This window comes from Myotis daubentonii, chromosome 2, assembly GCF_963259705.1.
Source record: "Myotis daubentonii chromosome 2, mMyoDau2.1, whole genome shotgun sequence".
Lineage (NCBI taxonomy): Eukaryota > Metazoa > Chordata > Mammalia > Chiroptera > Vespertilionidae > Myotis > Myotis daubentonii.
Window position 1 is genome coordinate 153,050,205 of NC_081841.1, and position 16,077 is coordinate 153,066,281.

General features: G+C 39.8%; 2 pseudogenes; both read right to left on the reverse strand.

Moving 5' to 3' along the window:
• Positions 1-10,472: 10,472 nt before the first annotated feature.
• On the reverse strand, positions 10,473-12,103 carry LOC132226370 (ATPase inhibitor, mitochondrial-like; annotated as a pseudogene).
• Positions 11,346-11,601, reverse strand: LOC132226368 (cyclin-dependent kinase 2-associated protein 1-like; annotated as a pseudogene).
• Positions 12,104-16,077: the final 3,974 nt, after the last annotated feature.

Genomic DNA, 16,077 nt, shown 5'->3' on the forward strand with positions numbered 1-16,077 from the left:
TATATTGCATCGTGGTTCCACCACCCAAAGTCAAATCTTCTTCCATCACCATATGTTTATCCTCCTTTCCCTTTACTAACCCCTCACCCAATCCCCTATTTCTCTGGTAACCACCATTCTGTTTTCCCTGTCTATGAGTTTTTATTTGTTTGTTAATTTGTTGCTTTCAGTTTTATATCTGACATGAGTGAAATCATATGGTTCTTACATTTTTCTGTATCACTTTTTTCTCTTAGTATAATATTCTTAAGATCCATCTATGTTGTCATAAATGACAGTATTTTGTCTTTTCTTCTGTCTTAGTGGTATTCCATTGCATATGTGTAACACATCTTTTCTATCCAATAATCTACTGAAGAACATTTTGGTTGTTTCCATGTCTTGGCTACTGTGAATAATCTTCAATGAACATAGGAGTGCATATATCTTTGTGAATATATATTTTACAAATGTTGGGGGTAGATAACCAGAAGTGGGGTTGCTGAGTCATATGGTAACTCTATTCTTAATTTTTTGAAGAGCCTCAATACTATTTTCCTTAGTGACTGTAAACTTAATTTTTATAATACTTTGTCAATTGTGAAAATTGGCTTCAGAAAATAATGTGAGTTTAGGTCAAAGTTGAATAATATTTTAACTCTCAAAATGGAATTTGCTCTACAAAAGCCTAAATTTATATTTAAATATGATATAGTTTAGACTTTTATTGGGATAATTCCAAGATAGGCTATTATATATTATAACATTAAATATATACTAGTATTGCCATCTTGCAAACTTTTACACATAATTTAATAAATCATGAGATGCAACAGACTTGTTTGAGTTTAAAGCTTAACAGGGTTAAACGGATAGTTCATGCATTTTATAATTATTATTCAGCACATTGAGGCATTCAGTTTCAGTAAATATTACACCCATTTAAACATAAACACACACACATATGTAATGTTAATACAACATTTTCTTGAAACACATCCAGTGCTTCAAGTCTGTTAGGCTTAAATTTAGAATCTAATGGTATCATTAAATAAATGATTTGGTCTTTAACCTGAATGTCACACTCTACTAATTAGCACCTAATTTCAAGGAGAGAACGGTAGATCTTTTAGCATTTCACTTTGACTTACTTTGTAATGTAACGGGAAGTTTTGGGTAAAATATACTGACAATTAAAACCTATTCAATATTTCATCTGCCTATCACCTATTTATTGGATGGAGACATAAGGGGTAGGATGGATAGGATGGTAGTGAATAAAGTAATTTCTCTCTGTACCAGAGAAGAATCTCATTATAAGAGATTCTCTTATCAAAGATAGAAAAATCTGTTTTCTATTTATTTTATAACCAGACAGTATACATTAATAGTATATAGAAGCAGACACAATTATTTGTAATCCTGCAGAATAGCAGCATAAATAAAAAAGGACAGCAATGTACACAAATAATGATAGATGTTCTACCTATCTGATATAACTTGCCTCATTAGTCTAGGGTAAAATATAGTCACATTTCTTCTTTGCCAAATGATAACTTTTGCTATTATTGCCTTATTTCAGGAAGAGTGGTGTTTCCTCATCAGGGAAATACAGTTTTTTTATAAATCCAATTGTTCATAAAAAAAAAAAAGCACACCCAAACCTTGATTGAGTTATTGAGTCTAAAATGAGGGTTTAGTCAGGCTTATTGTACCAAGAAAAGAGACACCTGTTGTCTGATAAATTCATTTCTGTTATTTTATTTCACTATTCTATAGTAGTGCTGTTGAACAGCTTACTCTCATAGAGGCTTTGTCTATTACAGGTATGACATTGCTTCTCCATTTCCTTGAATGAAGAACCTTGAAAACCATTCTTAGACTGAAAAATTCGAATTCTCTTATTTCTTACACACGCAATCACTTTTTCCTAAAGCTCAAATACCATCACGATAATAGGTATTTCAATGATCAGTCAAGTTTTAGGATTAGTCAAATATTTTTTAAAACAATATCAAAATTACTTTAAATTTTTAAAAAAACTAATTTACCAACCCAAATTTGTCCTTTTTTCTTTTTTTTTTAATTAAATCTTTATTGTTCAGATTATTACCGTTCTTACTCTTTTTTCCTCCCACAGCTCCGCTCCACCTGGTTCCCACCCCACCCTCTGCCATTACCCGCCCCCCCCTCTGTCCCCATCCATAGGTGCACGATTTTTGTCCAGTCTCTTCCCGCACCCCCGACACTCCTTTCCCCCCCGAGAATAGTCAATCCATTCCCTTTCTATGCCCCTGATTCTATTATATTCACCAGTTTATTCTGTTCATCAGATTATTTATTTACTGGATTTTTAGATTCACTTGTTGATAGATGTGTATTTGTTGTTCATAATTTGTATCTTTACCTTTTTCTTCTTCTTCCTCTTCTTATAGGACACCTTTCAGCATTTCATATAGTACTGGTTTTGTGGTGGTGAACTCCTTTAGCTTTTCCTTATCTGTGAAGCTCTTTATCTGACCTTCAATTCTGAATGATAGCTTTGCTGGGTAAAGTATTCTTGGTTGTAGGTTCTTGCTATTTATCACTTTGAATATTTCTTGCCACTCCCTTCTGGCCTGCAAAATTTCTGTTGTGAAATAAGCTGACAGTCGTATGGGTACTCCCTTGTAGGTAACTGACTTTTTTTCTCTTGCTGCTTTTAAGATTCTCTCTTTGTCTTTTGCTCTTGGCATTTTAATTATGATGTGTCTTGGTGTGGTCTTCTTTGGATTCCTTTTGTTTGGGGTTCTCTGTGCTTCCTGGACTTGTAAGTCTATTTCTTTCACCAGGTAGGGGAAGTTTTCTGTCATTATTTCTTCAAACAGGTTTTCAATATCTTGGTCTCTCTCTTCTTCTGGCACCCCCATAATTCAGATATTGGTACGTTTGAAGTTGTCCCAGAGGCTCCTTACACTATCTTCATATTTTTGGATTCTTTTTCTTTTTGTATTACCGGTTGGGTGTTTTTTGCTTCCTCATATTTCTAATCTTTGACTTAATTCTTGAGATCCTCTAGTCTGCTGTTGGAACTATGTATAAAATATTATTTATTTCAGTCAGTGTATGCTTAATTTCTAGTTGGTCTTTTTCATAACCTCAAGGGTCTCACTAGATTTATTGAGGGTCTCACTAAATTTATCAGCGGTTTCTAGAGAATTCTTTAAAAAACCTTAAAAGTGTGGTTTTGAACTCTATATCCAGTAGTTTGCTTTCCTCCATTTCTGTCATTTGTGACCTGTTTCTTTGTCTCTGCATTTTTTATACTTCCCTGTGTTGATAGAGTGGCTTTCTGTGCTAGGTGTCCTATAGGGTCCAGTGGCTCAGACTCTCAAATTACCTGAGGTGGCACTCTTGGTGCACCCCCTTGTGGGCTTTGTGCACAGTCTTGTTGTAGTTAACAGCCTTGATTGTTGTAGGTATCACTGGGAGGAATTGACCTCCAGGCCAACTGGCTGTGAGAATCAGCTGTGTCTGCAGTGGGAGAACTTCTGTGCTGGAGACACCCTTCTGGGGAAAGACTTGTGTCAGTGGGGCTTTGGTGCTCACTGAATCTGCCCCCTGAGTGTGTCCCTTATGGATTTGACTAGTTGTAATCTGGATGGTCCCATTCTGACCACTGGGTACACTGGCTCTTGGATCTCTAAGGAGGTGCTAATTTAGCCTCTGCAGGCAACCCAGCAGGAGTCCAACTGTGAAGCAATGCAAGCTTCTGTGGGGCCTTGGGCCTTCTTTTGGAAGTTCTGGGTTTCTCTGACCCAGTTGCAGTTTGTTAGGTAATTTTCAGATTGCAAAGGGCCAGGCTTTTCATATGCAAAAGCCTCTACGCACAGCTTGGGTGGGGTGGGTTCTCAGGGGATCAACAGGGTGGAGAAAGCAGCTATGGATGCTCCTCAGCCCTGCCTTAAGGGGCCCCGCGTCTCAGTGTCCCGTGGTAATCGCTGCAAGCACCTCTGAGAGAAAGCCGCTCTCGAGTTCCAACCCATGCCAGACAGTCCAGTTCCTCCCCGCATGAGTCTGGGACTCCAGAGTCTCACCCAGAACTGGAGTTCAGAGCAGTAGGGAGCTTGAGACTCCCTCTCGATTGAAAAAGACAACCATGTCCCCAGTTGCCAGCCCTTTCCACGTGCACCTCCGTACGTCGGCACTTTACTTCCGCCCCGCACCTCCTCTGAGTCTCAGTGTGCTTTTCTCTTTCCTTCTAGTTGTAGAATTTCCACTCAGCCAGCCTTCCTGTGGTTCTGGATGATGTCTGTTTTGTCTTTTAGTTGTATTTTTGAAGTGGTTGTGCGAGGCAGCAATTTCTGGTGTTTACCTATGCCTCCATCTTGGTTTCTCATATTTGTCCTTTTTTCAATATAATTGTATTTAATTATATTTTTATGCCTTTCTGGCACTAGACTTTACATGTGTTGCCAAAATCCCATATGTTTCTCCGATTTTGAACATGAGAATATTTGGTCATTCCATTCCACATTTCCCATAACATCCTGGGCTCTATATGGAAAAATACCATCAATTCCCAATAGCATCATTGCATTCCAAAGGGGTAGCAACTTTTGTGAAGGTCATCACCTGCCAAGATTATATCAACATAAATAAAAGAGCCATTCTTACCCTATAGTAAAATCAAAGAAGACCAATCTCCCCCCCAAGCCAGCCCCACCCCTTATGGGCCCTCACCACCCCTATTGGCCCATGGCACCCCTCCCAAGTCAGCTCTGCCCCCGATTGGCCTTCCCCATACCAATCGGGGGTGGGGCTGGCCAGCCAACCTCCCACGGCCCCTCTCTCAGCCTCTGACCCCTCATTGGCCCCTCCCACCCTATTCAGGGGCAGGGCCAGCTGGCCCACCACTCACAGCTTCTCCTCACAGGCATCCCCACCCCCAATCCACCCCCTCTTCCCAATCAGGATTGGGGCCCACTGGCCAATCACCTGCAGCCCCTCCCCCCAGCCAGCCTGGCCCTGATCAGGTTCCCATAGGGGCGGGCTGGCCGGCCAACCTCCCACCTCCTCCTCCGAACAAGCCCAGCCCTGATCTGCCCCAATTGGGCCCAGGCTGGCCGGACCCTACCGGTGCACAAATTCATGCACTGGGCCTCTAGTAACAATAATAACAAGATGACAAGCAACAACAATAGTCTTAATTAACAAGCTACTATATTTTCATTACTTAAGTGACAAATGGAAAGGGAAATTTTATGAAAACGTCTCTTAAACATAGATGACACGGCTTTAATGGTGTCTGTGACCTAACTCGAATTATTAAACAAAATGCTTCTCATTTTATAAGTTTGGGAGGATGGGGAAATATGAAGAAAGATGCATACTAGGTACAGCATGACATTCATATGGCATTCTTAGATTTAAGTTAGTCTTAAATTGTCAATGGTTTTGTCATCCAGAGCTCACTTTAAACCAATTTGCTTATTCATGCAGTGAACAGAACATAAAGATTGAAAATTAGTGGGAGAATATTAAATGAGGAGATTTTTGAAAAATCCCTGGATAGATGCTTTAGTCTCTTTGTAGGGCTATATAATTCAGTTGTGCACCTTGCGCCCTGCCCTTACATAGTAAGACAGGTAGGAACTTCAGGCAGCCCATGCTCAGTTGCTCAAATGTCTGCATAAGTTTGTATTTATCCTAAAAGTACAGATGCCTTTTTATAATTTGTTATCCCATAGGGGAAACTATTTTTTCATGTAGTCTTCCTGGAGAAAGAGGAATATATAATTTGTTTAAGACACTTTGTATTAACAGAAGCCTGATTATTTTCTCTGTGATGACAGTAACAATTTCATAGTATTTTTGACTAAATTATTCATCTATTACTAAGGAAATTAGCTCCTCTCTCTCATATCTCTCTCCTCTCTCTCTCTCTCTCTCTCTCTCTCTCTCTCTCTATATATATATATATATATATATGTATATATATATATATATATATATATATATATATGTATGTATGTATATATAGTATTTGATAGTTAAAACATTTCTATGTGCCACTTATTAAATAAAAAGTTAGGTTAGTTCAAGTATTATTTAGAATATTAGCCATACCTAGACAAAGTCAAAGAGAAATATCTATCTAAGGTACTCACCCAGTCATCTTAGGGATTTATAGTCTTAAATTGTTTTTTGAATAAGAAAAAGCAAAGTACCACTAAGAATTTATTCATTTCTCCATTCTCCAATCTTTACTTTGCCTGTTTAAACAATACTTATATTTTTCCTAGTTGGGCAACACATTCACGCTTGCTGCCAAAAAGACAGAACATCAGAAATCTGTTTTTAAGCAGTGTCACTTTTTCAAAGTAATAGGCACAACAAGAAGAAAAGAAACATCTGCTATCTGCAGATTTTTCCCATCTTTCGCCCCCAACATCAATCTAGCAAGACTTTGGCAAGCAGAGCCTTGCGCACTAAGTCACAGAAATGTCAAAGGGGAGTAGAAATGAGAGTGGACACCTCTGTTGAAATGTCACTTTGAAAGTAAATAAAATCAATTGAAAAAATGCCATCTAAAAACAAAAAAAGTTGGCAGCCGGATAAGTTGCACTGTGCCATAGGCAGTTGAAGTAGCCACATACAGAAATGAGCCTTTTTTCCTACAGTTTTTTTCATAAAATGGTAAAACACAATAGACATGAGCCCCAATTTAAAATTCAGTGGCATTTTATTGCCTTGAAAATGCTTAATTAAGACTATTTTCTACTGAAAGCAAACTGGTATTTTAAATAAAACCATGTATTATATGTGAAAAATCTTGTTATTTTTATTTATAAAATTGCCTTCAGAAATATTAGTATTAAGTGTCAGAACAATTCACTATGCAGTAAGGTGTAAAGTTCATAGATTCAGGATCTCTGGGTTTAGATTTTCAGCTCCACCATTTTAGCTCTGTTGTCTGTGAACAAGTTACTTGAACTCCCAGTGTCCAATTTTCTAATCTGTAAATTTTGATTGTAATAGTATCTAACTGGATATTTTTGAGTATTAAGAACAAAGTACTTAGAATTGTACCTATCATGCATACATACTCAGTAAATTTTGCTTATCATTATTAATTAAAGTAGCCCTAGTGATTCACTGGCATTTTTTCCATTACAAACATATAATAAACAAGCAGTTTCCTCTTTTAATTTTCATTTACTGTGTTTCCGGAATGACCAAAGGTGTTGACTCCTAAGCAAACAATGGTGTGTGTAAACACCCCTTACAGAGCCATCAGTAAACCTGTTGAAAATGGAAATGACTTAAAAACTTGGTGATTCAAGGTACAGTACAGTCTTCAAACAACTAAATGCAGCAAAATTAAGGTCATTATAATAGAAAAAAGATATTTAGGCAGTCATTATTGGACATGATGGTTTTGCTGAACTGATGGAGCACTTATTATCTAGAGTTAGTGTGGAAAACTCCAGCTCTCTAAAGGACCTCCATATCATTTGCTTGTTTAATTTCCAGAGTCATCTACAACTAACAGCCTTGTGTAAATCCTCAAATCTCTCACTTACATTATGTAGATTTTGCATAGCTAGAAGAATTGTCTAGAAAATCTAAATCCAGAGAAACAGAATAACCTCACATGATTTATTTGGGAGTCTAAGGGTAAATTTACATTGCAGTTTTATTAAGAACTTCATTGTGTGTTTTTGTTTGTTTGTTTGTTTTGTTTTTTTGTTTTTGTTTTTTTTACTTATTTACTTTTTAACTTTAAAAAAATATTCTTCTGCTCCCTGGGTTATTTTGTCAGTTCTGAAACATGGTCATTGGTGTAGGCCATATACAAATGTGGAGAATCTGTGAAGCCCCTCTTCTCCTTAGCAATGACCCTGGTCTCCTCCCTCCTCAGGATTCAGGTGGATGTGCATGAACCTCAATTGTGGAAAACTAATATATGTTCTTCATTAGCATCACCTTTTATTTTTTCTAGTACTTGAAGTAAGTTCTCCTTTGTTTTCTTTTGCTAAAATGATATTCCTAGGGAAGTCCAATACTTTAGGGTGGCATTCCTGAAGCTGTTGAATATCAGCCTAGAGAAAATGCTATTGTAAATTTTTTGAAACTACAAATGATGCGTGCCTTCTTTTTTTATGGGTAAAGATCTTCCAGAATTAATGTTCTTCCAGACAAACTCATTGAGGCATCTGAGAGTGGGTCATCTTGCAGTTTGTCAAATGAGTCAAAATAGAGCTATTTGTAAATTTTTACTGGCTGGGCTTTTACTTCTGTGTTTCTCTGACACCTGGAAGTAACTAGCTGCTGCCACTCCCTGTGCACTCCCTGTGGAGGTTTATATGTAGAACCATGCCACTTGAGATGGGCATCATGTGTACCTATGACTTTTCTGCAAGGAGTGTCACAAGATAGAAATATAGGGACTTTTAACCTATGGTCTTTCTTCCTTGATCTGATAATACAAATCCATGTCCTGAATCATTATTAAAATTATAATAGTAAAATAATAAAATGTTATTATTATAAAATGTGTTATGATAACTTGCATGAATAATTATTAGAAACTAATGGTCTGGTGCACGGATTCATGCACATTGAAAGGAAATTAATTAAAATAAATATTTTCATATCACTATTCACCCTTTCTCTATAATAGAAGTGTCAACCAAATTCAAGATCAACAATGATAGATCGAAACACACATGTGCAATTGGTGCCAGCGAGAGCTTTATATGTATCGTGCATGTGATAGTCAACACGGCCTTTTATATGTAGAGAATAAACTTGCTTAATTAGACCCGCTTTCTGATGTAGCTAAACCTTTCCAGCCCAATGAAGCACCCCAACTTCTCTTTCAGGAAATTGTTAGCAATATAGCAGTAACTATCAACATGAAGCAGATTATTATTGTAGATCACACAGGGTAAAATATTTGTAGAGAACAAAGGGTAAAATATTTAACTGCAGCAGTATTTGACTATATTCTGCACAGTGAGAAAACCTGAAGTCATTTTCAAGGTCCAACATTTCTTACTTCTTTTCAGTCGTTTCAAGTTTCTAAATTTTCTAAATCTCCATTTTCCAGCTAATGAAAAGAAAATAGGATTCCACTGAGTCTCCTATCTACCTAATCCAGGACTTCTGTGAGAATCAAATGAGATGAGGCACAGGAAAATACTTCACAGACATTTGGTTACAGTGGAAATATTTCCAGCTGGCTATAAAGCAAGTCATGTTCCAGGGCTGAAGAACTGCAAGGAGGCTAGTTGCTAGGGAGAGGAAGCAGGGCATTGCTACGTGACATCATGACCCAGATGGACACTTAGCATACTAGCCTTTTATAGATATAGACTAGTGGCCCAGTGCACAAAATTCATGCATGGTGGGGGGTTCCCTCAGCCCAGCCTGCACTCTCCCCAATCAGGGACCCCTTGAGGGATGTCCAACTGCAAGTCAGACATCCCTCTTGCAATCTGGGACTGCTGGCTCCTAACCGCTCACCTGCCTGCCTGCCTGATCCCCCTAAGTTCTCTCCCCTGCCAGCCTGATCACCACTATCACCTCTGCCTTGGCCCCACCACCATGGCTTTGTCTGAAAGGATGTCTGGAAGGTTGTCAGGTCTAATTAGCATATTACCCTTTTATTAGTATAGATTGGTTTCAGAGGGGGAGGGAGATAGAAACATCAATGATGAGAGAGAATCACTGATTGTATGCCTCCTGCATGCCCCACACTGGGGATCAAGCCCACAACCCAGGCATGTGCCCTGACTGGAAATTGAACTCTCAGTCCTCAGGCGGAGGCTCTATCCACTGAGCAGCACCGGCCAGGGCTACACTTTCCCTTTCCACTGGGACGTATTCTGTTTGCTGGAGCTGAAACACTGAAGCTGTCTCACTGGGGCAGAGTGGGGTGCACTGGGCAGCTCAGGGCAGAGTGGGGTGCACTGGGTTGGAGCATGTGGAGCCCCCTGAAAGCTGAAGAGCGGCCTTGTTTAACAGCTGCACTGTTTCATGGCTGTGCTGCCTCGCACTTGAGCAGCCACACTATTGGGCTGTGCCACAGTCAACGGGAATTTACACAACTGAACTATCTGCACAGATAGCTTCCTCGTCACCACACCCCCAAGCTGGGGGTTCCTCTTAGGGTTGAAGTGACACCAACCACCTTTGGTTGGTAGCCCAATCGGCCACTTTGGAAAGAGAAGTGGGGAATCCTGATTTTATGTGAACGCTCCAATTTCTTAAGTTGGCAACAAATGCAAACTTCAGATGTTTGCACCAAACCAGAGAGGTGGTCAGGCCTGGCGTCCAGGCCACTGGGCATCCCTGGGCTCAGCCCAGCTGTAAAGGGACCCTAGGCATCTGGGCAGGTGAAGGGGTTGAGGGTGCACTTGGGTAATTCCAATGTCATCCCACTTGGTTTTGTTGTGTGTGTTTTTTTCCCACTGATCACAATTTATTATAACCTGTTAGCAGCATAGATAGATATTAGTTACCAGAACTATGTCTTCATAGAAGTAGGCAGTATGTAGCCATTCTATGGGGAACTGTGTGCACTTAATCAACAACATGATCTTTCAGTTTCTTTTTGTTGTTGTTGTCAATGAAAATAAGCTTTATTACATCAAGTAATAAATACATACAAAGATGCAAACACTATTAGTCACTTTCTCCCAGATGTTTGGATCCACTGATGGGAAAGGCAGAACTGAAATCTACATACATCCTTAGGGGAGATTTCAGGGGTCCTTGTCAGGTGAGGTTCAAGGTTGAGGTTCGATAAGTTGCTCTTTCTTCTGTATTTATAACTTGTGCATTTTAAAGATTGACTTCAAAGTACTAATAGTCATGCAAATGCTTAAGCAAAAAAAAAAAAAAAAAAAAGTTACATTGAGCAGAATTTATACTGTGTGGTGAATGGGCTCTGGCTACTAAAGCACTGCCTCAGGACTCACTGAAACAAACCCTCAGAGTTGGATCCGCTCAGAAGAGAAACAAAGAACCATGTGAGTAACAGAAATGTATCCAGAAGAGAAACACGGTGTCTGGGAGGACAACTACAGTTTTCTGTAATAGGTAACTGACGTGCATCATGTAAATCAATGCTTAAAAAAAAAAACATACACAAAGCGCCCTGGGTAGTTTCTAACAATATGTAAACCTAACGACTGCAAAAATCTCTTCTCCATCTCAGCAACGGGAGGTTTGGAGCCTGAGGAACCATGGGAGGGGGCACGGGGAGGAGAAACCAAGCTGTTATCATTTGAAACCAAGTTTCATCTGAAGGGGGGTGGGGGGGCATGAGCTGTCACTTCTTGGAAAAAGAGGGAAAGCCTTTCACGATGACTCGGAGACTAGGACCTGGCCTTCCACTCTATCTCGGCCAAGCACTCCTGAACCAGCCCTCTTGTGTGGATGATGCCTCGTTTCAGTCTCTCCATCGTGCTCTTGCTGCCCGTGTACATGGTCAGATCTTCTTCCCCAGCTCTTAGATGATGACCAGCAGCTCAACATATTTGCTCTGGGGCACCTGGTTATTCCCTGTGTGTATACTAGAGATGGTGGTCCATAGTCACTCATCAGCTGGCGGTACTGGGAGGACATTGCCATGCTGGTGGAAGGCCGGTGGACTCCCAGCAGTGTTGAGGGAGGTGGCGGGCATCTGTGCGGTCAAGTTCAGTTTGTAAGACATCCACCTGGGTGTGTGCACGCCAAGCTCCTGTGCACTTTTTCTTGTTGACAGCTTGGGTCACACCAGCAAATATGGCTGTCCCTCACCCTGACACCCGGCAGTATCATGACCTTTCAGTTTCTTGATGTTCTGCTTGTGCCACTCAATTTGTTTCTGCAGAAGCTCAATCTCCTTTTTATGATGAGTGATCTCTTCTTCATATTGTTTCTTCAAGGCTGCCAACTGTTCTTTAGTCCCTCTTGGAAGTATAGTTCCTCTTCCGCCTTCTCCTTTTTTTTCGAAGGTCCCACCGGCTTCCATGATCATGCCAGTCTCGGAGCTGAAATTAGCTGAATGTTAGCAGCCAAAGCCTCTGGCTTGCATGGTCCTCACTCCCCACACTCCAGTCCACAGCCATGCTGCCGACACAGAGACTGCCATGGTTGTCAGTGCTGTGCAGCTCCGGACCACCCCACTTAGTTTTAAACACCAACCCACCTTGGACAGGCCTTGAAGGTCTTTTTACCTTCTGTCTGCTCACATTCAAGTGCCATCAGCGCTCATCCGTTGGTGCCTGGCTTGTCCTCTTCAGATTCAACCTGCAGGACTACTAAGGGAGCCAGTCCAGGGGAGGGGAAGAGGCCTCAGTGCCTGAGTCCAAGTTCTAGGAGGCTGGCAGAGCTGTCAGGATCCTGCCAGCAGCATTGGTCTATTGGTGCCTGGCCTGTCCTCTTGAGATTGACCCTGCAAGACTACTAAGGAAGCCAGTCCCCAGTTCTGCCCTGCTTCCAGTGCTGCCTGCACAAAATCCTCCTGTTCCTCTTCTTTGGTTGTGACCCATTATGGGATCCCGGCCTAATTAGCAAATTTCTCTCTCTCTCTCTCTCTCTCTCTCTCTCTCTCTCTCTCTCTCTCTCTCTCTCTCTATATATATATATATATATATATATATATATATATATATATGTATATAAAATCTGTTGCATGAAGATTTGCACAATAGGCTTCCTTACCCTGGCTGCTGGCACCAGTTTTCCACTGGCACCCGGGACCCAGGCCTTTGTTCCGGCCGCAGCGAGGGTTGTCTTCTCTGCTGCAGCTACAGCAGAGAAGCCAAGCCTCTTCAATCTTCAGCCTTCAGTCTTCAGTCTTTAGTCTTTAGTCTTCAGTCTTCACTCCAGCTGGAGCCTTCAGTCTTCGCTCCACGCCTGCGTATGCAAATTAACCACCATCTTTTTTTTGGGTTAATTTGCATAGTCACTCTGATTGGCTGATGGGCATAACAGAGTGACATCAATTTGCATGTTTCTCTTTTATTAATATATATTATAGTATCTCCCTAATGTCATTTTATGTTAAAACTAGAGGCCTGGTGCACAAATTCATGCATAGGTGTGGTCCCTCAGGGTGACCTGTGGGGATCTGGCCAAAACCTGCAGCCCAACATCTCCTGCAGTTCCTACCTGCCACTCCTGCTCATGCTGGCCCCACTCTGCCTACTGCGGTCTTTTGCCCAATCAGTCCTGATTGGGAGAGGCTCATGCCGCCACAGCAGCACTCACCAGCCATGAACCCTGCCTCTGGTGCCCTCCTGAGGGGAGTGTCCAAAACTGGCTCTCTGACATCCCCTGAGGGTTTCTGGGTTGTAAAAGGGCGCATGACAGGCTGAGGGACCCCACCAGTGCACAATAGGGGCCAGGAGTGACCATGGGAGGGATCCAGGGCATGTCCAGCCCTGTCTTTGTTTGCACTGATTACTTGATCTAAATTGTTCTTTATCTTGCCCCACTTTTGAAATCGTTTTAGTCCTTCAAAACCTACTTCAAATATAATTGCTTATGTAGAGAGCTTTTTTTGGTGCCTTTACTCAAATATATTTCCCACCTTGTGTTTCCATAGTATGTTATAGCACATTAAATATAGTACTCAACCCAATTTGCCTTGTACTTTAAATATATGAGCAATATTATAATAACAAATTTTAATAACGAAATTAACACAATGAATAGTTCTTAAAATATTCAAAGCACATGAAGAAAATAAGATGTCTCCAGAATTACTTGCTGGTAAAACACACTCAAGAGATATATGCAAAATATATATCAATGGGAAACTCAGAGCTGGGTTTAGAGTTTGCACAGTGTCAGAAAGTATAGAAATTAAATGATGGTTGAAACCATTTCTGATAAACTCATAGGAGAAGGTTTTATCAATATATTAAAAATATCCCAGCCCCACTGGTGAGGAAATTTCTGTAGTACAATGGGTACATTTGGCTATTATAGATATTAAATATTTGTCTCATACAGTTTTGAAAGTGTATGTACAGCAAACACACTTTTGATTGTGACTTGCCTTCCTACAGAGGTTTCTTAGACAGAAAATATATTTATCATGTCACTACTAAATATTGTAGTCTGTGTGGCAAGAATGTTTTATAAGAAGAAATCCATTGACATTCTGCTTGTACATCAGATTCATGAATTTTGTTAATAACATATTTTTGGATCTATACATGGCTAGAAATAGGTGCATGCATCACAACAAACCTATAGTGATTATTCATGGAGGTATATTGATAGAATTTAAACACTGCAGAGAGTTGTGAGATTGACATGTGAGAATTTTAAAATATTTAAAATTTCTGTATCTTTTTTTACATTTTTAAAAAAATCCTCACCTGAGAATTTTTTTCATTGACTTCTAGAGAAAGTGGAAGGGAGGGAGTAGGGAAGGGGAGAGAGAGAGAGAGAGAGAGAGAGAGAGAGAGAGAGAGAGAGACTGACATGAGGGAGACACATGGATTGGTTGCCTCCTGCATGGACCCTTAGTGGTGCTGGGGAACCTGCAACTGCAGTATGTGCCCTTGAACAGGAATAGAACCCACGACCCTTCAGTCCACAGGCCAACGCTTCAATCACTGAGCCAAACCAGCCAGGGCAAACTTTCTATATCTTCTAATATAATTAGTTTGATATTCTTCTTTATTGTAATTTTTAACATATTAGAGTGATGTTTTTAACCCAGTACTTGCTTAACACAGTATCGGTCTATAGTCTTTCAATAAATGTTTATTGAGCTTAATCTGTGAGTCTGATGTGCTGTGTTATTGTCATTTTTAACCCAGTCCTTGATTGCTGAGACATTCACTAATTTATTCATTTAAAATGTGTTGTATGCCTTCCATGAATTAGATAAGCCTTTATGAGTACATCATTTCTAAATATCCTTACTGCTTCTCAGAAGCAGGTCAGTTTACCTGATAATCCATCTATAATATTTAGTTTTATTTGATGAATCAGAAACTGTTTTTATCTCCAAAGTCCTTTTTATGTATTACTAATAAAGAGACTAACTTGTATCCATATACATGGCCACACAACTAATGACTATATTTCTTAGCCTGATTTCAGCAGCATTGAACCATGTGATTATATCCAGGTTAATGGGATTTCCCAGGAAGCGATGAGTTTAACTTCTATGCCACACCATTAAAGAGCAGCAGCATGTCATTCAATGTCTCCTCTATCTCCTCTTATGGTTAAAATAATAGACACGATAAATGGGACTTTGGTCTTTCTTTAACTATGAAATGGAAGCAATGTGTTTAGGGCCTCCGATTAACAAGGTAGAAGAATTGTGGATCACTGAAATAATCAAACCATTGCCATCTCAGGAATGATCTATTAATTAACGTGTGTTAGTTATTGCTCTTTGGTCTTTGAAATATCACCTTATCCAGAATACTAATAACTAAAACTGGATTTTACTTTGACTTTATAATAGCATTTTGTAAAACTTTGCCTACAAACTCTGCTGCTGTAATGTAGACAAAGGAGAAAGAATTGTATACTGTTGGGCAAAGAGATGGCATTGCTTAAGATCTCTTTCTGGTTCTACATTTCCCTCTCTCAGCCTGCTCTCAGTCTCCCATCTCTGATATACCATCTCTCAATATACCAGTCGTTTATCCCTTGTTTCCCCAATGCAGAGCAGAAATCTTAGGCAGAGACAAAATAAACTTTTCCGAAAAATATCTTATGAAGATGTAATCAGCTCCTGTGCATGAATTTGTGCACCAGGCCTCTAGTTTATAATAAAGAGCTGGACTTCAAAAAGTATGTTTCTCAAATCCACTATGATTGAATGCCAAAAGAAATCTCAACATCATAATGTCATTTCTCTTGTGAGCCATATGGAAATAAAAAGTAAATCCTTTCAGGAAAAAACACAACTGAAACATACACATTGTATATTTTCACAGGTACATTACTCTAAAAAATAAACTATACAAAAATAAATGAATAAATAAAAGTTGCCAAACACACACATATATGTACATACCAACATACATGCAAGAATATAGATTGGAATCAACAGAAAAACATACAGCAAAAGCAGAATCACAAATATTC